This window comes from Trichechus manatus, unplaced genomic scaffold, assembly GCF_000243295.1.
Source record: "Trichechus manatus latirostris isolate Lorelei unplaced genomic scaffold, TriManLat1.0 scaffold00088, whole genome shotgun sequence".
Taxonomy (NCBI): Eukaryota; Metazoa; Chordata; class Mammalia; order Sirenia; family Trichechidae; genus Trichechus; species Trichechus manatus.
Genome location: NW_004444024.1, coordinates 9,955,496 through 9,982,652, shown reverse-complemented (window position 1 = coordinate 9,982,652; position 27,157 = coordinate 9,955,496).

Genomic DNA, 27,157 nt, shown 5'->3' with positions numbered 1-27,157 from the left:
TATCCCACGTCTACATACACATTTTGAAAGGTTTAAGTCCTGGCTCTATTGCTTTCTAGCTGTGTGACGTTATTCAAATTAGTTGACCCCTCTGATTTTGTTTCTTCATTTATAAGATGAAAGAAAGCAGATTTAAAGGACTTAATGTGAAACACAGAGTAAGTAGGTTAGACATGTCTACCACTAAACCCGTTGCTGTTGAGTCAATTCCGATTCACAGTGACCCCGTAGGACAGAATAGAACTGTCCCATAGGGTTTCCAAAGCTGTAATCTTTATGGAAGTAGATTCCCACATCTTTCACCCTCGGAGTAGCTGGTAGGTTTGAACTGCTGACCCTTTGGTTAGCAGCCAAGTGCTTAACCACTGCTCCACCTGCAATCGGAGAAAATGGAGGCAATACAGAATGAGAAGTAGAGGAGAGAGATGAACTTCTCGATTTAATTTGAGCCCCTGCATCCAATTCTTTTGAAAGCCAACCCCATCCCTTTCTTTGCCACCATTTGGTTATAAGACCCAAATCAAACCCATTCCTGTTGAGTCAATTCTGACTCATAGTGACCCTGTAGGGAGTTATAAATTCCCTATCTAACTTAAATTAGCAGGGTAGTTGTCACTTTACAATTGAAAGTCACATGGCTAACACAGAGCTCCACATCCACCTCCTTGTATCCTCCTTGATGCAGTTCTTACAACACAGGGAGCCCTTTTTCCTAGTTCCGTCCGTATACATTTACGAAGAGTCTACTTCATACTATGGTCCAGGAGTGAAATTTGAAAAAGACTGAGTTTCTGTCCCCAAGGATTTCCAACACTAATCAGAAAGCAGACATGTAAAAGAAATGTATGCATATTACATATGTGCAAAGTGCTATGGGAGACCAGAAAAAGAAATTACATTTGAAGTCTGGAGTCCTTTTGATATCACAGATCCTTTTGACATCTGTCAAAGATTTAGATAATATACCGGGGGGTGGGGAGACATCTTAGACTCACAAGTACAATGAAAATATAACATACCTTCCAATGACACTTTCCTGTGAGTTTATACTCCACGACAGCACTCTTCGCCTTTTGGGGAGTCATAGACATCTTGGAGAAGCTAGTACGGTCCTTTTCACAGAAAAATGTGCACACAACAGAATTTCGCATACAGTGCCATGAGTTCCATGACCACTGATTGAAAATCCTTGCTATGCAGAAAGAACCACTGACTCCTTCAGTAGGCCTCTCCTTGGAGTTAGGCTTCCTCTGAATCCCACCCACAGGCAGGTACTAAGTGTTTTCTGCGAACATAACCGTGGCACATATGGAGGGTGACTCATTAAACAGCTTTACAGAAATGATTTATTGTCTCTACTCTAATGTTCCATATTTATAACTCACTAGATGAAGCTCATGAGAAAAAGAAGTTATTCAGCCTAGCCTGTATTTCCAAGAGTGAGCTATTCTCCAGGAAACCAGAATGTAGCTCAGAAGTCTCTCTCAAATACACTTGAGTTATGCAGCCCCTGTTTGTAGGGCATCGTGCATTTCCTCTCCACTGCTGCACAAGATGCTCCCTAGTCATAGTTATTGAATTAATCAATCACATTTTATTTTTATTGTTCCATTCTGGAAAATTCACTCATACCCCTTTCCAGTAATACCGATAAAAAATAATCCATACCACTCAATTAAGAATAAAACATATGTCTTCTTGATGATGCCTGAGCGGCGATGGTTCCAGTGGCTGTTGGCTCTTAAAGTTACTCAACATTAGCAAAGATAGACTACCAGAGTAATACCTGCAAGCAGATAAGTTTCATTACAACCACTAGGAAAAAAAAAAAAGAAAACATTTAAAAAGTAAGGAGTCTCAGATGCCCCAGGGTCTACAGCCAGAAGCAATAATAATAACATGCATTTATTGAGCACTTTCCCTTATAAGAGTTCAAAGCGCTGCACCATGAACATTTAATTCACCCCCACCACAGCCTTCTGATTTATAACTTCTCTAGGGCGCAGGACTTGAGTAAGGAAGATGACTCAGGCTTTCAGCTATGGCTGAGGAGGTACATTTCCTGGCATTAGAAGAGAAAATCTAGAATTGGAAGTGGGTGTTCATTGCTGAGAGTTCCTGGGTTTTACAAACAGTTTATGTGCTCCGCTGTTAACTGAAATATTGGAGGTTCAAGTCTACCCAGAGGCACCTGGGAAAAAGGCCTGGGATCTAGTTTTGAAAAAACCAGCCATTGGAAAACCTACCGAGCATAGTTCTACTCTGACACACTTGGAATCACTGTGAATTAAAATTGATTTGAGGGCAACTGGCTTTGGTTGGTTGTTGTCATAGAATGAAGGCGCAAAGTCAAGTTGAGCATGCACCCAAAGAGGTCAGCTCAGTCAGAAGTCTCCTGGGATGCATCACTGTGAATATGCCAGGCCTCAGTATGACATTCTCAGCCTTATAGCTTCATAAACGCCATCTTGTGAGTGGCCCAGCGTTGACATAACTCAGGAGTTTGACCCTACAGGGTTGTGATACAAGACACGAGTTCAAAATAAACCAGAGTACCTGTCAATGTATTCACTTAAACCTCAAACATATTCCTCTCAATAACTAAATGCCATTGTTATCTCACTAAGGCATATGCCTGTTTTCCCAGTATCAAAAGAAATCAGAAATTGAAATACTGGTTGTTTGATGAACATGGGATTAAATTAAAGGAGAGGTTTTTTTGTTTTGTTTTGTTTTGTTTTTCCTGTTCCTTGAATGCATTTATGGGCAATCTTTCTCTCTTTTCTGTTTTCCTCCTTTCTACCTCCCTTTGTCTTTCTTTCTCATATCTATAAGTCTTTTGACCTGCTGTTTTCTGTGCTTATATAACACTATCTATTGCAGACCTACGTGTGCGCATATGTGTACGTATTTGCGTGCATGAGTGCGTGAACACAAACACACACACATATACAAACACACTCTTTACCTGGCCAACTCCTACCTTTCTTTAAATGTCAACTTTCCCATGAAATGTTCTCCAAGGACCCCATACCAGGCTAAGTTCTATTATATTCTCCCACAGCACCACATACTTCTTCTTATAGTGCTAATCATGAGGCATTATAGTTAACTTATATTTTTCATGAGACCCTAAGTTCCAAGTGGGCAGGAATGGGTAGACTCTTGTTCACCATTTTATCCATAGGACCCACCAAGGTGTCTAACATATCTAGCACATATTGAGCTCTTAACCACAACAATAAAAATGACATACAACCTTTATTGGGCATTAAAATGTGCCAGGCATTGTGCTAAGCAGTTTGCATTTAATCTTCTTAACTTGCATTTATGTACCATTGTCACCATTTTCAGAAAAGGATACTACAAGAGGGTAAGTCACCATCTTAGTTTGGGTCCCCCAGAAATAGATCGTTAAAATAAAATTCAAATGCAATTCGTCTATTTAGGAGGTGACCCCAGGAAATATCCATGAAGGAGTAGGAAACTGAGTCAGGGTAGGGAAAGCAACTAATAAAGGATGCATTAGCCAGCCAACTCCCACTATGGGAAGCTATAATCCCACAGGGAAAACTCTAACAGTCACTGTAGGAAGCATACCTGAGCGTTATCCCATTAGAGGAGCGAGGGAGTTGAACAGATGTATTTATATACCCTTTCCCATCAGTCATTAGTTGAGGGATGCTGTGGGTAAGTGAGTGGGTGGGCATTATTCTATGCTCATCCATCAGAGAAAGCCCTCAGGCAGTTGGAAGGCAGATGCGTGGTTGTTGTTGTTGTTGTTAGGTACCATGGAGTCGATTCCGACTCTCAGTGACCTTATATACAACAGTAGAAAATGCTGCCTAGTCTTGCACCATCCTCACAATCATTGCTATGTTTGAGCCCATTGTTGCAGCCACTGTGTCAATCCATCTTGTTGAGGGTCTTCTTCTTTTTCACCAACCCTCTGCTTTACCAAGCATGATGTCCTTCTCCAGGGACTGGTCCCTCCTGATAATGTGTCCAAAGTAAGTGAGACGACATCTTCTCATCTTCACTTCTAAGGCAGATATTGCACTACAATGGGATGACCATAGTGAATATGGGCAGACAACGGCTTCCAGAGTGATATACCCAAAGTTCCATGGTTAGGGACCATAATGATATGCAAATCCAAGTCTGTTTGGCTCCAGAGCACATGTTTTTAATGATTATTTTTGTATCCATTTTTTAAAGAAGGAAAAATAGACAAATTGAAGAAAGGAAGATTATCAAAAATTTGTCATTACGACTAAAACAAGGCCCAACAAAGCAACATCTCTGTCCCCAAAGACAGAATACTACTCTCACAACCAGAATGTTCATGCTTTCTGGATTCGGTGTCTCTCCCCTTGAGGACTGCTGCACCTGTCAGCTTTCTTTTTCGTCATACTTCCCATGGTAAGGGACCATTCCACTTTGGATCTCTATATTCTTTCTTAAGATATGATACTACACTGATATGGTTACAGTCAAGTTTTGACCTATCTAGGGAGCCATGCTGTTTCTATGGTGTTTCTATATATCAGCTGTGGACATTATGCACTGATTTTCTTAGTAAAGAGCTCAGATTACTGAGGGCACAGTTTACGGTTACAGAAATCCCTGTATCCTGCCAATGAATTTTTTTCTCCTTTACTCTGTTCCTCCGTACATACACATCATCTAGTCCATGTAGTTTCCAAAATAAGTTTGTAGCCCCAAATTTAGTCAATATACTTTGTTAGGTAGCAGTGCACTCCTCTTAATACAGTAATTGTGTTTTGAGAAGAGTCATTTGTTAATTCACTTCTTGTCAATCAAATCCTCTTTTAAAGCAAATAATCATCTCCTGCAGGTTATAGCCTGACCACACCATTTAGCCAATGCTTGTACGCTATCTGCACATTTGTTTTTTTGTTTATTTGTGAAATAAAGCCTCACCTTCAGTTCAACAAATATTTATTGAGCACCTACTGTGTGCCAGTGACTGTGGTTGTGATGAAAAGATGAATAAGGCATGTTCCCTATCCTTAAATTGTAATGGCAGAGATAGATAAGAAAAATACAATGTCAATACCATATGATTCATGGTATCACAGAGTGAAGCATAAAGGATATAAAAGAAGCACGTATAAGATAAAACAGATAGCCAAAGGAAGGGCAGGGAAATCAGATTACACAGAGGAGATGGTATTTGTGGTAATAGGTTGAGAAACAATCCAACTTGTGCAAAGGTTCTAAGGTGTGAGCACACACATTTCATTCAGGTAACAGCAAATGGTGACATGATCAGAGAGTAGGCTGGAAGGTGGGTGTCCATTTGCTCACACTCTCCCCTCCCCAAATTCATCTGCTCAGCTCTGTGTCTTAGGAGGCCTACCTACTTTTGTAACTTCTTATAATTCCTCACTCAGGTGCTCGGTGGGTTAAACATGGACTTTTTTCCCATTTAAGGAATCTGAACTTCATTCTACAGGCCAGTGATCTTTCAAACTGTGGTCCATAGACTTGATGGATTAGGAACCAGGAAATGAAACAAGGAGCAAGGAAGCAAGGAGCAAACAAGTGCTGCTTGGTCCTCCACCTCTGCCTCTGCCTAAGCAGCTGTGCTTACTGCAGCTTTAAAGTGAGACTTGAGAGGCAGAATTTGACAAAGAGTACTGGAGGGAAGGAAGGAAGCAAGGAAGAAGATCATGGTAATTTGGCATCATGGAGTTTGACAAGTCTTTTATAGAGGAGTGAAATGATCTTATCTGTGGTTTAGAAAGAGCCTTCGCATAAGGATAGACGTTTAAATGGAAGGTGTGAAACTGAGGAAGGAAGACCAGTGAGGAGGCTATTGAAATACTTCAGGTAAGAGATAGTGAGGCCTGATCTAGGACTGTATTTGTGGTTATGGAGAGGAAGGGGTGGAATCCAAAAATAATGAAGGCATACAGTTAGCAGGATTTAGTGAGGCACTAGATGCCTGAAAATACAATAACAGAAGTGCATAGAGGCGTTGTAAAAGTCAAATGTTATGAAATGTGTTTTAAACTGCATGAAATCCTGTTGCATCTGAGTCAGTTCTGATTAATAGTGACCCTGTAAGATAGGGTAGAATTGCCCATAGGGTTTCCAAGGAGCAGCTGATGGATTTGAGGTGCTGACCTTTTGGTTAGCAGCTGTAGCCCTTAACCACTGTGCCACCCAAAAAAAAAAAAAAAAAAAAAAAAACCAAACCTGTTGCCATTGAACTTATTCCAACTCATAGCAACCCTCTAGGATAGAGCAGAACTGCCCTATAGGGTTTCCAAGGAGCACCTGGTAGATTCGAACTGCTGACTTTTTGGTTAGCAGCCAAACTCTTAACCACTGTGCCACCAGGGTTATTAATTGTGTTATTTTGACCAGATCACAGCTCTCTTTATTCCTAGTCAGGGTTCCTTCCACAGGCTCTTCCCATGATTCATTGTAAATTGAGCTTTTTGCTACTTGGATTTGCTGAAAGCAATAGAGAATGCCATTTGGCTACTTCCTCTCTAGGGAATGTTGGTATTTAAATATCCAGGGGATTATTTAGAACTCCCAGTTCCATCATGAAAAATTTAAAATTGGATCTCATGTTAATCTCTAAAGCAAGCTCTCCTTTGCCTCCAGGATGAGCAAATATTTGAACTTAGAAAGAGAATCTTTTCTACAACCTACAACAAGGCTTTAACCAAATTTTTCCCAGTGGCAGTAGATCCTGATGTCCTGAAAGAGTATGTAGCAATCTTGGCTTACATTCTGTGTTATTAATAATGAGGAAGATGATGAAGATGAAGATGATGATGATGATGATGACTGATAATCATGACATTTACCATATTTTAGTACCTACTATGTGCCAGGAAATACACTAGGTACTTTCTATATATTAATTGTCTTATTTCAGCCTTATAATAATGCTCAGTGTTATCACAATTTTAGAATTCAGGAAACAGAATCAAAAATTTTAAGTAACTTATTTGAAGTACCTGCATAGTAATAAAAATAACAGAGATTTAATCCCAGCCCAGTTGCCTTGGCTCCAAACCTCATAGTCGCTCTTCCTAGGCTGAAGTTTCAAGTACCCAGAGTCCTCCAGCTCTTCACTCCCCGATCTCACCAAGTGAGGCAACAGCCTTATCTCTAGGCAGAAATTTTACCTGAATACTCTTGTCTCGTCCACAGTAGAGTGGATTTTCCTGATTGGGGCTGTCAATACATTGAGCAAGCCTCCCTAAACAGAGGAAGTAATGAGGCTTTACACAAGACAAACAGAATGGCATTGTCTGTCACTCTCAGAAACGTGGGCTTAATGTGTCAGGCTAGGCTAATTGGACTGGTAGGAGGTGGGGACATCCTTGCGGCTTTATGCAAATGTACACCTTAGAAGGAGAGAAATCTGGTGAGAGATCAAAGCAGGCACACAAACTGTTTGACCGAGAACTGCCTTTATTATATCTAGGGCTGGAAGGGATTAATGTAGAACCAAGCTGAGTTTTCTCAGAAAGTTTTCAATTCTCTGACTCTACTGTGAAGAGGTATACACCCCACCAGGGTGCTCCAGTTCCCTTTTCCAGCCCTTTCCTCTCAACTACTTAAGAGTGAAGACTCTGAGTTCAGACTGCCCGGACTTATGTTCCTGCTCAGCCATTTACCTACTATGTGACCTTCAATGAACTTTTTTAACTTCTTTAAACTTAGTTTTTTCATCTATACAACGGAGATAATAAGAGCACCTTTGACATGAGGTTTCAAATGGGTAACATTCGATAGTATATGGAAAGTACTTGGCTTAATACCAAACACAAAATGAGAGCTCAATACTAATTTCTTCACCATCATCATCATCTATGTATATTTTAGATGATGCAACAGCAGCAGATGTAACAGAGAATGCTTAGATTCGGAGTTCTATTTTCAAATCCCTTCTTCATGAGTTCCCTGAGTCTCCATTTCCACACTTATAAAATTAGCGTAATCCTAGTTACTTCACTGTGTTCCTGTTATTATTAAGTAATACAGTATGTATAAGGAGGTTAGCACATTACTAGTATTTAAAAAGTAGAAGCTATTATTCTGCTGAGGATATGGAGACCAAGAAAGCAAAGCAGGGATGAGTCATGGAGATAGTTTTATTGATTTTTTTTTTCCTTTTTCTAGGAATATCTTAGATTTTCTGCTTAAGTCTTCTGAATCCCAGCTTCTTCTTTTGCAAAATAGAGACAATAATAACTTGCAAATACATATGTATTTTGTGATATAGATATAGATATTAGATTTAAATATAATTTGTATAGATAGAAGTATATGTATAGACAAAGACATACATATGTAGACATACAGATGTAGACATAAACGTGATGAAGTGACTAAAATAGTGCCTGAGGGTACAGAGAAGCTACTAAATAGATCTTAGGGTTGTTGTTTTTTTTTTTTTTTTTCCCCTTGCTTATTGTTTCTTCCTTCCCTTTCCACTCATCTTTTCATGAGCAAATTTCTGGTCCTGCATTCCTCTCTGTTCACATTAGATTAATCAGACTCTAAAATCCGCGGTTATAGGATAATATCTCGTTCATTTTGTGTCCTGCAAAATGCCTACCACAGTTCCTGGCACATAGAAGATGTTCCCTAGATATGTATCTTGTTTGTAAGTGGGGAGATAATTCATACTTAGCAACTGAGGCAGTGAGAGAGAAGGCTATGAAGAAGATTGTGAAAATGATTTCCTGAGTTGAGTATAAGTAACAAGTGCATTATCAGTGCAGATAACGGTCATAAGATACACGCTAAAAGGAGATGATTGACATACTGATCACCAACAGTATTTCAGACTTTGGGCTAGCCATTTTGACATACAACAATTTAGTCAACTAATCCACTTTGTGACCTAAGTTATGGCATTTTCCTTTCCTTGTAATGTTAGCCATACTGCTGCAATAGTCCAAACAGCTTTGTACAACTCCTTTGATACATTTTATATATATGCCATATATGCCATCTAGTGTACAGAGATGGTTGATTATACAGAAGAAAGGAGCTCCATAATCCTACCAGGTTATAATCCAGCAGGGTCTTTTGCAGAGTCTTCAAAAATATGATGGCTACAAAGGGATTAAAAGAAGAGTAATTTAAATAAGAACACGTGTAATTTTGAGAATAAAGTCCAATTTAGGCCCTGAACTAAATAAAAGAATAATTTACTTCCTCTCACCTTGAACATGGTTGCGAAGAGGGAATGTTTATTTATAAAGGGTTTTGGAAAATCATATGGAGAGATGATGAGGAGGCTGTAGGTTAATAAGTCCCATTTCTTTGTGCCCCCCTACCCCACACCACACCCTTCCAGAAGGTAGATAAGGATATTTTTGCTTTTCCTCCTCAAAATGGCCTTGAATTTCTCATAAGTGCTATGAAAATATTATAGAGCCAAGGAGATTTCACGAAAACAACACTTAGAAAACAGTAGGCTTAGGATTTGAACCCAAGCACTTTGACTCAAAAAACCAGGTCGTTACTCCTTTTTTGTTATAGAATTCATCCATTTAACCAAACATTTATCCTACTTTATTGAGAACTACAGCAGGCCAAGTACTGTGATGGACAAAGGAAATACAGGCATTTACAGAAATACTCCCTATCCTCAAGTTACTTAGAGTCTTAGAGCTACGTGAGTGGTATTTTTTCATTCCTTCCTTGGATCCTTCAGCATTTATTGAACATCTGTTATTTTCAAAGCCTTGAGTTGGATGGCAGAGTATAAAGATGAAAGAACAGAAGCTCTGTCTCAATGATCTCAATCTAGTGTAAGGAAAACAATAACAATGCATGCAGGAAACCACCATCCTATCTCCAATTCATGCCACTCCACTGAGATATCATGGAACTTGCTCTTTAGGATAAGACCAAAAAAAAAAAAAAAAACCAGACCACTGCAGTCGAGTCGATTCCAACGCATAGTGACCCTATAGGACAGAGTAGAACTGTCCCATAGGGTTTCCAAGGCTGTAAATCTTTACAGAAGCAGACTGCCACATCTTTCTCCCAGGGAGCGGTTGGTGGTTTTGAATGTCTGAACTTTCAGTTAGCAGCTGAGCGCTTATCCACTGTCCCACCAGATCTCCTTCGGCTCAGATACAGCTTCATAAATCCCTTAACACATAACTCCAGTTAGACACTACTAATTAATTAGATTTAGTCCTAGAAATGAAGTTTATTCACTACTCTGATCTAGTGAAAGGCAGACATGAAGGATATTATATATGAATTAGAGTGGGAATCACAGAGCTCTAGAGCTGGTCTTTAAAGATAACACATTCCAATACCTTAATTTTTCAAATGAGGAAATTAAAGCCCAGAAAAAAGGTAGTGAAGGAGACAGAATTGGGTCAAGAACTCAGGTTCTTCTTTCCCTTTCCACCAGACTCAAGTATGTTCCCTGTCACTAGAATGCCCTCAACAGTGAAGTGGAGGCAGCCAGCACTGGGCTTCTCAATGGAGCCAAAAACTATCGGAACCTGCTCTGATAGTTGCAACCAAAACCAGCTGCCCTTGAGTCAATTCCGACTCCTGGCAACCTTAGGAGTGTGTCAGAGTAGAACTGTACTCCGTACGATTTTTAATGACTGATTTTGTGGAAGTAGATTGCCAGACCTTTCTTTTGAGGCACTTCTGGGTGAACTCAACCTCTAACCTTTGGGTTAGCAGCCGAGTGTTTTAGGTGTTTGTGCCACGCAGGGACTCCTGATATTCGCAACTACTCTGCAGAAACGTTCTCTGTGAGGAGGCCTATTGACCAAGGAAGGGCAGCGACTGCTTCCTAGAGCCTGGTGCTGATCTGCTGATTTTTTATGCCATTTATTTCAACTTATCCTTTTAATTAACATGTAAAGAAATGACAGCTCTGACAGCACACACCAAGTCTCTTGCACCTTCAGCTCGGCACACTGGGGCATGAACCTGAGTCATCAGCTAGCAAAAGTTCAAAATGCTAAAATGGGAAGCATTAACAGGTGGAACCACTATGCGTGCACTTACCAGGATCAATTTTCCTCTTAGACAGCTTTTGCCCAGTTGTGCTAACTACTAACCAATCTATACTTCCTAATGGATTAAAGCGGAAAGGTCAGGAATCATAAAATCATCCATTTCCCACTCATTAATATTCAAGTGTGGGCTGCTGAACCTGCCCCAGGCTCCATAACACTGAGGACTTGTTTATAACCAGGTTACAAGAAGACCAGCTGCCCAGACTGCATAGAAACGCGTTTTTTTGTTATTTTTTTTGGATTTTTTTTTTTTGGTGCAGTTTGCTAAATGAATAAGTGAAGGAATTGAACAGTATATGAAGACATGGTAGTTGACAATTGACAAGAGAAATGTGGTACAGAGCAGGGTCTAGGGTAAGGCTAATGGGACACTCACCTCAGGAGGTATACACATAAAGCACAGCTCCTGGGTTTATTTCATGTATTCAATCAAGTTTAACTAAACATTTACTATGTCTTAAGCACCACCTGCAGGGTTATAATAATCAAAAAATAATAATCAAAAAAAAAGGGAAAATAAGTTAAATTTTCTCAGATCATACATCTAATGAGATGAGCTGGGATTCAGATTCCCAAAGACTGTCCTTTGTTAAGACATGGGAAGCGGAAGTCTTGAAGGGGAGAAACTCTCACACAAAGCAGAGTTTCATGGAAATGCTAAATAGGGAAAGATTTGAAAGGTTTATGGGAATGCTAAATAGGGAATGAATAAATACCACCAATGGGTTTAATTGCCTTACGCTATCTGTATAAACCTGAGCAATATTTTGCATGCATCAAATATTCATTAAATTAAAAATATAGAGAGACATTTTTAAACCAGTGTTTAAATTTGGGAAAATTAAGAAAGAAGTATGAAAATTGAGACAAGCTCAGAAACACAGATTTTGAAGCAACTAAAATAAAAATAAGTGAATAACACATAGCTCATCCATGAAATGGGGAGAAACATATGTAAGTAACAGATTGTTGTGAAGATTAAGTAAAATAGTGTGTGCCGAAAGCCTGACTTATAGCGAGGTAACACATACAGCTGCTGTTGTTAATGTTTTTATTTGAAATCAGGCAGAACTGCACTTGAATATCAGATGTGTCATGTAGGTATGATCTTAAGAAAGTGAGCCTTAATGCAGGTTAGATTTTCTTATCTATAAAATGGGAACCAAAGATGAACATCTTAGTTTTGTTTTGTTTTTTAAATAGCATGACATATTTATAACCACTAGCTGAGTACCTAAAAATTTCTAGATATCCAGGAATTGATGGTGGTGGTTATTGTTATTGTTATTGCAACAGGGAAAGAAAATTACTGTTTCAAATAAAACTGACAAGAGCTGTTCTTGCCTTCTGAGAGGAGTGGCAGCATGAGTCATATCAGGGGAAAATAAATCTCAGAGCTATTTCAGTCCTCTTACAGAAAACTGTTGGGGAGAACGAAAGAAGCCATGTCTTGTGAGCTGCTGAAAGGTGACTCAGGTGTAGATGGACGTTTCTGGTAGCAGAGACATTAATGAGTTTTGGATATGTCAAGGAAGGAAGGTGATAGAAAATTTCTATTCCCATTCAACATAACCCCAAACCTTAAAATCACAACCTTCACCCAGAGGCATGTCTATATATGCTACACATCTGGATATTCCAAAACATCTGGATGGCTACTTTTTTTTTTTTTTTTTTTTAACACTTTAACATTTGGGATCAATATCAGAAAATAGGGGGCAGAATAATAACTTCAGGGAAGCTGTCAGATTGAATGTCTATAAATGAAGTTTGGAAAAGTAACACCTGGGGTCTGCTATGTGACAGAAGAGCTGAGAGAAGTAAATTGCCTGTGAGCCAATAAGGAAGGCAGGTGTGATTGTGATTATGAGTGATTTTAGTTCCCCTAATTGTTGTCAGGAAACCTGTGAGACATTGGAGCCAGGAGGAAGGAATGACTGACATCTAAATGATGAGTTCCTGGAGTCATGTGTCACAGAGCCCCCACAAGGGATAATTCATTTCTGGATCTAGTGATACTTCATGTCTGAGATGTAAGTGTATAAGCAACAGTTCGGCCATTTGACCTAACGTCCAGGATTAGACATAAATAGTATCATCTGGAATTCAAAATCAGTTACTAGTGAGACAGGCATTCCTGAAAAATAAGGCAAAGGAGTCATCTAGAATTACATGCAAACAGTATTAAGACTCTCATTAAAAAAAAAAAAAAAAGAAAAAAGAGGAATTAACAAGGCTGGCAGCAGCCAAATTTAGGACGGACAGCAATACTCCAGGAGTGCTTTGGCTCAGACAACCACAGGGAAGGACTTTAATTATCACTGCCACGGGTCACAAGCAAGCAGCTTGCAGGATGAATTAGTTCCTAAGGGAATAGGTTTTCTTTGGTATGCTTGGTGTTAAAAAAAAAGAAAAGTTGTGTATGAATTCCTTGGGACGCCTCTCTAATTCTAAGTAGTCGAAAGCCCCACCGCTCCTTTCTGTCTTATACCAGGTGCCTTTACGCACTTATTTTAACGTTACCAGGTCACTCCAAGCATTTGAATTTGCAAGCCCTGAGACTTACCCCTTTGTTGGCACATGAGAAATCTGAAGTTCAGAGAATTTAACGTTACCACCTATTGCAGGTCTGCTATGTACCCAGCATGGTGCTGCATGGCTTGAGATATCTTTTATTCAAATACTTATTGAGCATCTGTTACATGCCAGGCTCACTTTTAAATTCAAATTATGCAAGATTGACATGGGATCTGCATTTCTGGTATTTACAGCTTTGCAGGGTATAAAGTCTATCTGTCTATGCCTTCTTTGACACACAACAACTCTAAATATCCTCTCTGACATCAATTGCAAATGCAGTTCTTCTTCTTTTAACCCAAACCACCAGAGCTAGGTCATAGCTCTCAAGTTAAAAGGCATGGTACTCCAGACTGCCGAGTCTGGTCAAGACTTTAGATGCTAGCTGCAAGCTTGGGAGTCCCCATGGCACCCTCACTTCTGACCTGCTGGCTGCAAATGTATGAGTTCCTACTACCACCCTCAGGATGCTGGCCATAAGCTCAAGGGTCCCCAGGGCTCCTTCACTGCTGGCTATAAAGTCAGGGGTTCCCACTACACTTTCAGGTTTGATAATTCTCTAGAATGACTCACAGTACTCATGAAAGTGCTGCACTTCTGATTACAGTTTTATTATAGCAAAAAGGATACAAATAAAGAGACACATAGGGTGAGGTTTGGGAAGGTTCCTAACATGAAGCTTCAATGCCCCAAAGAACAAATCACTTCATACATGAATGTCTTTCACCAACCAGGAAGCTCACCCAAACTTCAGTGTCCAGCATTTTTTTTTTTTTTCTTTTCCTTTTTGGTTTCATTATGAGGCATGATTGATAGAATCATTGCCCATGTGACTGAACTCAAACTTCACTACCCACCCCTCCAAGGCTGAGTTGATGTCACAGGGTGGGTCTTTCAGCATGACCAGCCCTCACCCAAGAGTCACTTCATTGACATAACAAAGATTCCCATCACTCTGGAAAATCTGAGGGTTTAGAGGTTATCTCTCAGGAACCAAGGATGAAGACCAAATTCTTTGGGTAAAATTAATTGCACACACCACACAGGAAAAAAGCCTGGAACAGTCCATGACACATAGTAATTGTTTACTTAACAGTTGTCTCCCTGAATCTTCGGACTCTAAGAAAACAAAATTTACTATACATTCTTTGTTATTTTTGTATTATTTTTGGTTTCACATGTTTCAGCTTCTGATTACTACAACCAAAAAAAACAAAACAAAACCGAACCTGTTGCTGTTGAGTCAATTCTGACTCATAGTGACCCTTTAGGACAGAATAGAACAGCCCCATGGGGTTTCCAAGGAGCAGCTGATAGATTGGAACTGTCAAGCTTTTGGTTAGCAGCTGTAGCACTTAACCACTAGGCCACTAGGCCTCCGATTATTGCCACCGAAGCTCAAATAGCTTTTATTGGAATGACATTCAGGCAGCAACAAAAACCCTAATCTCTACACAGGAGTGTCAGGGATAGCATATGTGGCTTCTAGAGAAGACCAAGAAATGTGATTTTACAGGAAGAATACTGTTTTTTATCCAAAGCTACCAAATGAAGAGATTGTAACTTGAGAAACACATTCTCTGGCTGCTTGTGAAGTATGATAACACCAGTGAGAATTCTAGTCAGGCGTTTGCTATATATTTTATATGCACCATCTTATCACAAAACCTCGTGGTTTGAAACCTGTTAATATTTTTATTTGGCAGATGAGGAAACTGAGGCACTAGATGTTAACTTTCTGAAGTCCACACAGCTGTAAGTGGTAGAGCCAGATTTAGATCCAACTCTGCATGTTTCTGCAACCTTTCTGCTATTCCACTTTCAGGTTTCTCATCGGTTTTGTCTTCTGGAAGAAATTGTTCCCGTGAGAACAGGCAGAAATCACAAGGTTGCAGCTTTGCCTTTATACTAGAAATTACAGGACTCTACTCTGTGGGCAATGAGAATGAGAGTTGGGTGAATGCTACCAATATTTAGTTTCATCAAAGAAAGACTAGGGCCAAAAGAATTGAAGGAAAAGTATGAACCTCCTCTACGTAGCACTCTTTGCCCTGTTATTTTCTGGTGATCGCAGCCTCTGATTCTATATGGAAAAATTGGGGGTATGAGAGGGAAGAGTGCTTTTGAAGTAGATGGATAGGTATTGAGTTCTTAATTTGCTACAAACTGGGACTCTGAGTCAAGGGGAAGACAGTGTGAGAATGATGGAGATACCTCAGACAACTTCAGACAGATGAAACTTTTCAGTCTGAAGAGTGTAAGCCTAGGAAAGTCACATTTACTCACCATGTATAGAACTAACATTGGCCTTCTGGATGGCAAAACCTTCTCCAAGACTCTAGCAAAAGGGTATTGTTTAGTCCTGAATTTAAGTAGTAGTATGAGCTGTCATCTTTTCTGGTTTTCTAGCAATTTTACTGGTGTGGTAATGATTAATGCTGTTTATCGAATATGTCTGTTCCCCTTCCCTTCAAAGTACATGGCAGGTTTGAATTTTCTGTATTTCTTGTATTTGGGTGAGGGCAACTTTGGACAATGAGTCATGAGCTGCCCTGTAAGACCTTCCAGAGCTCTCTCTTATTTACCAGCAAGCAGATCCCAAGAAGGTGGTTTCTCTGCCAGCCAGGGTACCAAAGTGACTAAAATAAGCAAAGCCCATCTACCACTCACTCCCAGTAGACTTGTAAAATGGGTAATATTTTGTTTATATTAAAACCACTGAAAGTTGGTGATTGTTTATTACTACAACATAACCTAGCTTATCCTGACTGATAAAAGTGAGCAATTAGAGACTATGTGAGGTAATACCAGCCTGAAGCCATTTTACACTAGAAGTTTCTAATGTGATCTTAAAGACAAAATGTTGTTTAAAAAAATAAATAAAAGCCCTCCTCTATGAGATGACACTTTTATTATGTTCAGTTATTCAGTAAAACCAGCCCTTATTAAACATTCAACTCACCAATGATTGTGAAAGCTAAGCACAGATCTCTTAGATATATAAATGCCTTTAATGAAGATTTAAAAAAAACACTTAAGAGCTAAAATTTATTGTTGGCAGCAAATGTGAGCTTACAACTACAATTATGATAATGTCACATGTATATTTAAAACTTTTTGATGATTTTCCTTTATATTAATGACAAAGCTAATTCCTTAGACTGAACAAATAAGTTTCTCCATGACAGGGTTTCATACTTATCACTCCAACCACTTCCCTCAAGCCAGAATGCATTAAGTCTTCAATCACCCCCAAGTCTTCATGCATGCTATTGCTTCTCCTTGGAACATATTTCCATTCCTTAGCCTTACTACTCTTTACTCCTTCAGCTTTTATATTGAATATAATCACCTTGGGGAAATCTTCCCTCACCCCTTGACACTAGGTCAGGAATCTCAAAATACCCCCCTGCATTCCTCTAATGCAGTACTTACCACATTGTGTTGAAATTGTCTATTTATTGGTTTGCCATCGTTACTGGCCCAAGAACTCCTTGAATATAAGGACCATTTTGTAGTAGATCCCCACTACCCAACATAGCACCCAGAGCACAGTATGGGCTCAATAACTATTCACGGAACTAATAAACCAAAAAAACGTATTGCCATCGAGTTGATTCCAACTCATAAACAGAATCAGAATTAACATAGTAAAGGATTTGCCAGTTCACAGGTTATAGCCCAAGTCTTGTAGTCCTTCTTTGGCCAACACATGCATGAGTCTGTGTGAACTGTCAAAACAGGCATTTGAGTCTATCATTTCTTGATTGAAACCAGGCATCATTTTCTCTTGATTATGGAATTAAGGAATGTGTGATTTTCTTTCCTGTTCCTCTATAAAAAGAAAGACAAAGAAGCATTAGTGGGTTTGGGGAAGTGTGAATTTTTCAAGCAAATTAAAATAATTTTAGTACAAGAGTATGAAGTACAGTTAAGTGTTAGCGTTTAATGATAACTTTCTAGAAAAGGAACTTAGAGTGTACCTACTGTGTGCCAAGTTCTGAGGATATAGAAAAAGGTGAGGCCAAACCCTTGTCCTCAAGGAGTCCAGAGTCAAATGAGAAAGATAAAGGATACACAAGCAATTCTAATAAAAGGGAGAGAGGTTAAGTTCTAGGTTAGAGGCACGAAACAGTGTTAATTCAGGTACGAAAAGGGAATGGAGGAAGAAAACCTCACATTAAGCGTCAAATATAAACTATTTCACATTCAGAATTTCATTTAATCCTACAAAAATGTGCCATAGTTTCATTTTTCAGAGATGAATAAGCTGAGGCGAAACCAGTTTTTATGAAAACTTACCCAGGGTCACACTGCTTGCCAGTGATGAAGTTGTTAGTATTGACATTCTGTTCAGCTACACCTCACAGTCCTTGTCATTCACAAGAGTTCCACACTTAAACTGCTCCAACTTCAAACTCGGGGTTCCACACTCATTGCTTCTACTTCAGTGTTTCTCAAAGTGTGCTAATCAAACCGTGTACTTCAAAATTTCCTGGAGGTGCTTGGAAAAGTATAAAGCCGTCAACTCCACACCTCAGACCTAATGAGTCAGAATTTCCAGAGCTTGACTCTATAGAAAAATAAGTCCCCTGTATGATCTTAGGCATTGTCAGGAAGAACCCTTGTATTATATTACATTGCTTCCTGGTTGAAAGGAATCGAAGAGAAGAAAATTCAGCCTAGGATTATGTATGCTTTATATAAAAAAGGAAGAGGGAGATCAAGATTTTACTCATCAAAACCACAAACAAATTGTAACTATTATCTTTATTAATTAATGGCAATAATAATAATAATAATAAATGGCAACAATAATAAAAAGGACAACGATTGTGTATTCCTGGAGAGCCAAGATCATATCTTATTTAGCACTAAAACTTTTGTCCTTTCTGGTCCCAAAATAAAAAAAATAAATAATTGAACCTTAAATAATAGGCACTCAATAAAAGTTGGTTGGCTGAATGAATGAATTTATCATGTAAGTCTATTTCATCTGAACATCCAAGCAAAAAAGACAGCTACTCATGTTTTCATGCAAAATGTAGTTCTCCAAAGGAAAACAAAAGCCAGTTATGACCAACGCTACCACTTCAATCAGAATTACTACTAGAATTTGTGTGGAGTTTTGTTTGATAATAAATGCACTTTACCTCTTGTCTGTTTCCACCACTAACTTGGCAGTGATCTTTAATTAGGGGATGGCATACACTGAGTTCTCAGCAGTTACTCCAGATACTCTATAGGTCTCTGCTGCAGATAAGAAGAGCCATAGATTCCAACTGTGAAGCTACAAAGTCTTTTAGCCTTTGGTTTGTACATGGTAGAAGATACAAGCTGTGATCTTGATAAAACATGGTACCGTTAAAAAAAAAAAAAAAAAGGTAACCTTTTACCGTTTCATGATCACAGTATCCCAATAATCTTCTGTAAGATTCAGCAGTATAACCCAGTTTTACCTGGATATTCTCAGTTGAGAGCCCTGTAGTTCGAATCCACCAGCCACTCCTTGGAAACCCTATGGGGCAGTTCTACTCTGTCCTATAGGGTCACTATGAGTCGGAATTGACTCGACAGCAATGGGTTTGTTTTGGTTTTATTCTCAATCGGATATCGCACAATATCGCAAAACCATTCATTCCAAAGCTAAACACATGAAACTTAATTCTCCTGTTTTTCCATCTGTTTAAAATATCTGCATCATTCTCCAAGTCACTAAGCCACCCTAGCCAGAAATTAGGGAGCCATTTACTATCCCCTCTCACATTCCCTCATATAATTATTCACCAGGTTCTCTCCGTTTATATCTCCTAAACACTTCTCATATTTGTCTCATCTGCTTTACCTCCATTGCCATTACCTTCATCCAGGCCATCATTTTCTCTCCACCTAGATTTCAGATTTTCTCAGGCTTGCCACTTTTTAATATATATTCTACAGTACTGTCCATGTTTTTAATCTACAGCTCAAATCTGACCATATATAGCACTCCTAAAGTCCATTCTTTGGATGACATTCAATATCTTTCATGATATATATAGATATAGATATATATATACATATATATGTAGATAGACATATATACAGAGAGAGATACTTATCTATAAACTGTTTTTTTATATATGTTATATATATGTATGTGTATATACATACATATATTTAAAAATGCTTGGTAGAGTAGAGGGTCAATGAAAGAAAGGAAACCCCTCAATAAGATGGATTGACACAGTGGCTGCAATGATGGGCTCAAGCACAGCAATGATCGTGAGGATGGCACAGGACCAGGCAGTGTTTCATTCTGTTCTACACAGGGTTGCTATGAGTCAGAACTGGACTCAACAGTACCTAGCAACATCAACAACTTACATATATATACTGTTTCAAGTCTGCCTGCTTTTGCTCATATTATTTTTTCTCTCTGAAATGCATTCCCTTAAGTCTACCTAAATAGTTTCCATTCACACCTTAAAATCCATTCCAGGTATCACCTCCACATGAAGCGATTCTTAATCATTTCCTAGCTCCTCTTCCTTCACAGTTAGTGTCCTCTCTATCATGTCTCTTTATTTTGTGAGTATTTCTATCATTGCACTTATGCATTATTTTGTGATCACTTGCTTATCTATTTTACTCACAAATAGACTGTCTTAGGGTTCCCTAGAGAAATAGAACCAGTAAGAGGAGTGGCTAGCAAGTAAAAACCCACACGTCATGCGACAGGCTGGAGACTCTTGCAGGCTTTCATCCCAAGATCTGTATGTCAGACGACAGGAAGAGTGCAGAGTAAAGTTCTGATAAAATATTTATATTCTGGAGGCAGAACACACCCTAGGGAAATTTCCTTTTCAATTGACTGATTGATTATATTGCATTAGATGACACATGGAAGGTAATTACAGTATAATATACATTAGATTACATTATGAAACGACAGCCCAACTAGTGATTGGCCAAACAACTGGGAACAATAGCCTAGCCAAGCTGATGCATAAAATTGACCATCACATAGGCCACGCATTTTTTCCAGGAAAGTCAGTGCTTTTATTCTGTTTCCCTTCTGTTTCAAGTGGGGTGTCTGGCACACAGCAGGTACACAAAGATTACTCAAATTTGTTGCATTAATTAGGATGCAATATATCCATTGGAGAAAAGAAAAGCATTCTTACATCCTAAATAGTCAAGCAGTGGCCATTCATAAGAGACAATTTCTTCTTGCTTGTGCCGAGTTCCACGTACTAATTTTCCTGTTGAAGACTCTTTCATAACTAATGTAACTTATAAGGTAAGTACAAATACCTAAGGCTTAAATTCAAGGCATCCAAGTCTGGTACAAAAATTTAGTTTGCAGTTCCTAAGCCCTGTGCTTCGCACACAGTCAACCCTTAAAAAAATGTGTTGTGTGAACTTTATTCCTCATGATGCCCTTAAGGGAACTACTGGCTAAAAACTGAAGAAAATGGCCACTTCTTGCATCAGTGACCTCAACTCAGTGCCAGAATGCAGCTAGAAGACAAACTTCTTACAGGTATGAGACCAATGACAAATCTAAGTGTAATATTCAGTTTGCAGTGGAGGATATATGGCTATCCAGACATTTGTCACATGAAATGTAGTGCGGCAGGGATAGTGTAGAGGAAGAGGTAAGCAACAGAACACAGTGCTCAGCTGGCATCTGAGAAAGATTATGCATATCCTGACACATGTGGGAACTTGGTCACATCTGTACAATATATTAGACTGCTCAGCCAGGACAGCAATGAGTTCTACCAAGGACTGGAAAGCGCTAAGGACAACAAGGTGATTAGTGAAATAACTGCAAAATAATGTGGTATTTTTTTGTTTCTCCTTATTTTCCTATAATTTCCTTTTCACAAACAGGATTTGCATTGACATCACTTGAAGTATTCTGTCAAAATGTGTGCCAAGAATTAAAAAAAAAAAAAATTATTAGACTACAGGTTGGAATAGTAACAAATTGCAAATCACCTAATGTCCATAATTGGTGGATCTGATAAACAAAATAAGTTACCTCCATGCAATGAAATACTACACAATCATTATTAATGATGTTATAGAATAATATATACCAACCTGAGGCATTGTTCACGAGAATGTTTAATAAAACACAATATAAAATGATTTTCAGGTTTAAAAATTGTGCGCGTATAAATACACGCATGAACATAATGGAAAGATAAGTATCAAAATTGTAAAAGTTGCTACATACAGGTGATAGGAAGACATAATTTTTATTTCTTCTTTTTTATACCTGTATCTCCTATTTTCTATAATGAGTGTCTATTACTTTTTTATTTTTTTAAATACTCCTGTATTACTATAACCGCTGCATTTCAATGTTTTACCTCCGTCTTTCTTTCCTTTGCTTTCTCCTCCATCCTCTGGCCATGCTTCTAAATAAGTGAAAATCTTTGAAAAAAGAATAAAATTCTGCCCAACAGTCAGTCATTTCTAAAATAACCATGTTTGCAGAATTCCTGGCCATTTGGCAGAGTTTATACGTGCTTGGGTTATTTTGGCAGTTGTTCTTCAAATAGGTTTTGTGAGCCCCTTCCAGAGACTTCCATTTTCTATAGACAGAAATCAAAACTCCTCATGTGGCATTCGAGATTCTTAACAATCAGGCCCCAGTATAACAGCTTTTACTCAGCTGAGCCCTGGCCTCAGCTCTTTCTGATCACACAAGCTCGGCACACTTCTAATTCTCAGCCTTCTTAAATTTGTGTATGCTGTTCCTTCTGATGGAGCATTCTTCCTTGTTCTCTGCTCTTCAGTCTTCTCATCCTCAAGGCCTAACTCAAATTCCCTCTACTCAGAAGAATCCTTTCCCAACCCGATTCCAGACAGAATTCATTGCTGCCATCCTTTATGATTCCACCACACTTCCAATAGTGTATTTGTAGCAGGGTTATACTCACTTGTGAGAGCCGACTGTTTTGACAGATTTTTTTTTTTTAATTGTGGTAAAAATATATGTACAAAACATTTGCCAATTGAACAGTTGCTACATGTATAATTCAGTAATATCGATTACATTCATCATGTTGTGCAACGATTAACACTATCATTTTCCAAACCATTCTACCACCATTAACAGAAACTCAGTGCCGCAATCAGCAGAAATTTCATAAGCTGGTATTTAACTGTTGGAAGTTTGAAACTGGCCATGACAGAAATATTTATACAATAGGAATTGGCAAATCAGTGCTTTTTCTACCCCCCACCCTGAGAGCCATTTTTCCAGCACCCTGTTGCTTTGCACATACCTTTACTATACAGTTGCTGTGAGTTAGAATCAACTTGATGGCAATGGGTCTATTGTAGCACATGTCATATTCTCACTTATGTTACAGTTAAAGAATCAAGTCTCCTATGAAGTTGTGAGCTCACTGACGGCAGGATCAAAGTCTTCATTTATTTTTCTATCTTCCAGGACCTAGATAGACTGTTTGACATATGGCGGGTGATCAATAAATAACTATGGAAATGGATTAAGTTGCTTTGATATGCATTCACTAAATTACATTTGGAATTAAGTTGTGATCTTTTTTTTTTTTTTTTCTCCCTATCCTTAATATTCTTGTTTCTCATTTCCAGAGCTAACAAGATTTGGCTAAATAACATTTATTTTTATTAGCATTCTTAAATATTACAAAATAATTGAGTTTTTCAGCTTGGCAGTGATGTTGATTAGAACAGAAAACTCATAAGTGTATCTCTCTTTATTATATATAGATATGATTACCCTCATATCTTTACTTCCAATAGCTTTGCTTAATAAAAAATCTACGGAAAGCCTCAGGAAGGCGTAATATGATTTTAATGTACTTAGCTTTAGAGAATCTCTGATGGTTAATTAAGAAACTTTCATCTTTGAAGTAAAATTAGAAAAAAAACTTATTAACTAAAGGATGCAGGGTCAGTAATAAGACAGCTTTCTTTTTGAACATTCCATCTAATCAATCCTGAGAGACTTAAGACAATTATATTTTATCAAAAACACAGAGAAATAAGTACCAACAGGAGACACTGAGTGGCTTTGGGCATTTCTTACAAAACAGTCTTAGGAAATGATCAATCCCCTTCTAATGAAAGTCATTTTATAAAATGACAAAAAAAAAAAAAAGTACGAAGCCACGAGAGTTAAAATTACAGTTTGAAGATTAGGAAGCTCAGCTTCTGACTTTTAAAAGTTGTCATATTTAGGCTCTTTCTCTCTACTGAAAAGCTGTTGAACAACTACAGCATTCATTCATTCATTTGTTCATCTGTTCACACATTTGGACTATAGTGAAAAGTGAACGGACATTGAAGTTAAACTGAGTTTAAAATGGTAGCCCCACGACGTACCTGCTATAAGCCTTGCACAAGTTACTTTACCTCTCTGAACTTTATTTTTCTCATCTGTTATCAGCTATAATGCTGATCTCATAAAGCTGCTGTCAATATTAAATAAGACAAATTTTTCTATATGCATGATAGTGCTCGATAAATATTCCTCAGTCCTATGTCCTTTCATTCATGAACAGGTGTATTATGAGCACATAGTATGCTTTCAACACACTGCCCTCTCTTTGAGACATTTTTAATCTGCTTTAGAAGCTCAGCCATACAAACATGAAATTAATAGGAGATAGCATGTCATAATGGAGGGAAAACCAAATTGGGAAAAAGAAAAATTGTGTTCTAACACCAGATCTGCTGTTGATTTATTATATGGGTTTGAACGAGTCCCTCAGACTCTAGGACTATAATTCATGCAACAAATGTATATTAAGTACCTATTCTGTGCCAGGCACTTAGCTGGGCACTGGAAAGAAAAGGATAAATAAACCAAGGTCTCTGTACTCAGGAGCCACTATACAAGTGGGAAAGACAAAATAAATACAATCCAGTAAGGTCTATGGTGAAGTTGCCTACCAGGTGATAAAAGGGCAAAGAGCAGGACCCAGATAGCTTAGACTCATCTAAGAAAGGGAAATAAGACAGCTAACATTTGCTCAGCATTGTCACAGGGCTTTTGTAAACATCAAACTATATTATGTATATTGAAGCAATTTATAACCTGGAAAGTGAAATGCAAACTCATTCTCAAATGAAAATATGAGATCACATTGTGTTTGTCACATATAAGTAGGACAAGGCAGTGCCTTGTCATTATTATTTCCCTTTGTGATTAGCACATAGTAGGTGTTCGATACATATATGGTGAATGAATTATATAAGAATCCAAAAATTCAAAAGAGTGAGAATCAGTGGAATGTTAGAATAATTTGGGAGGGCTTCAAGGATTTGGAGATCCTCAAGCCAAGTTTAAAGCGCAAAAAAGTCTTGGAGAGATAAAGAGACAGAAGAGCATATTCCAGAAGATAGAGGACAGACTGAAAAAGATTTATATAATTGTAATACAATAACAACGATGCTTTGCGTACAAAAAATAGACAGGCAACGTAGTTCATAGAGTCTCTGGGTGTTGCAAATGGTTTATGCGTTCAACTGCCTACTGAAAAATTAGGGGTTGGAATTGACACAGAGGTGCCTCTGAAGAGTTCTGGTAATCTGCTTCTGAAAAATCAGCCGTTGAAAACTCTATGAAGCACAGTTCTACTCTGACACATATTGGGTCATCATTGTCAGAATTGACTCAGTGACAACTGGTTTAATGTGGTTCATGCTTCAACAGTCATTGTATGTAATTCTCACAAGAACTTTGTAAAGCAGTTAATATTGTCTCTGTTTTTCAGTTTAAATGTAGACAAGTTAATCATCTTGCTACTAAAAAAAAAAAACCCATTGCCATCAAGTTGATTCCGACTCATAGCGACCCTATAGGATAGAGTAGAACTGCCCCATAGGGTTCCCAAGGAGAGGCTGGTTAGCAGCCAAACTGTTAACCACTGTGCCACCAAGGCCCCAAGTCAACCAAACTTTGAGGGGGTTGAGTTAGAATTTGACTTAAGAGCAAAAGGATTATGATTGGCAGATTGTGTGCCATCCAATCTGGCTGAACTGGTGCTTCAGAATGTGATCCTTGTCCTCATAGCAAAACACCCTCCTGGTTTTCCTAGTAGTGATGAAACCACTCCTTCCATGTCTCCTTTAGAGGGATGTTTTACTCTGAAACTTAAATCTTGGTCCTCTTCCAGTCTCCCTACCCCAGAGAATGGCTTCTCCAATATACGTTCATGTATTTAAACCAGTAACCTAAGAATCTATTTTGACCCTCTCTGCCCACTGTGAGGGTAGAGAGGGACAATGATAGTATCCTGACGATGAGTTGTAGTGACAGAAAGCTGGACTTTGGAGCAGGACCATCCTAGGTCTGCATCCCAAGTCTGCCACATATTAGCTAAGTGACCTTGGACAAACTCTCTTCATCTGTTTTTTCTTCTCTGTAAAATGGGTATGATAATACACATCTCCCCAAAAAAACAGTTGTTCTCAAGTTGACTCTGACTCATGACAACCTCATGAGTGTCAGTGTAGAACTGTGCTTCATAGGGTTTTCAATGGCTGCCTTTTCACAAGCAGATCACTAGTCCTTTCTTCCAAGGTGCCTCTGGGTGGACATGAACCTCCGAATCTTTCAGTAAGCAGCCTAGCACATTCACTGTTTACACTGCCGAGGGACTCCAATACGTCTACTAGAAAACCCAACAGGGCTTTTGTAAGGATTATATGATATAATATGTGCGTATCATCCAGTACCTTGCTGGTCCTGGTTAGCACTCAATAAATGTTTATGTGTTCCTTCCTTCTCTCCCTCCCTTTCTGTTTTACAGGGGAAATTAGGCATCTTAGCACAGGGATGGAAAAATATGTCGTCTCCCCTAGTGGGAGAAGGACACTTATTCGTTCCCACTGAGCAAAATCTCAGTGACTTCCTCACCCTCCTTCCATCTTGTCAAGATGTTTTGTGGCAAGAATTTTCCTGGTTTGCATTTCCATTCCATTGTGTTTCTAAAGAGAATCTTTTAGATTAATAAGGAAAAAAGAAAAAAAGCCTCAACATCCATTCTGTCAGAAAAAGAACGAAAACTCTTTAATTCCATTTTCTACCAGAGAGTTGATTCAGCAGATTACTATGTTCAACCTCCATTTTCTTTTTTCTTTATTCCAAGCCCTGTTCTCATTATCTACAACATACCTCAGTCAGCAACTTTATCTTCCCCTTTTAAATAAGGAACAACCCTCTTAATCCCTCTTTCTACTGAATGACACGCTGCCAGTTTGAGTAAGGTCATCCTAATTGGCCCCTGGATGTCAGAGCAGGTCCTCTGCAGTGGCTCTTGAGTACTCCCCTCACCTCCTGCCTCCCCCAAACACACACACATACACACAGGACAGAGCCTGCCCCTGCCTGCCCCAGTCAGCCCATTCCTGAGCCAGGGAGGACCCTTTATATTAGAGTGCCCCCCTTGAGCAGAAGGCAGAGTCCTGTTCTGTTTTAGTCTTACTGCTCAAACCATTTGTGGTATGCCCTGGGCTAACTCTTGCTTTTGGGA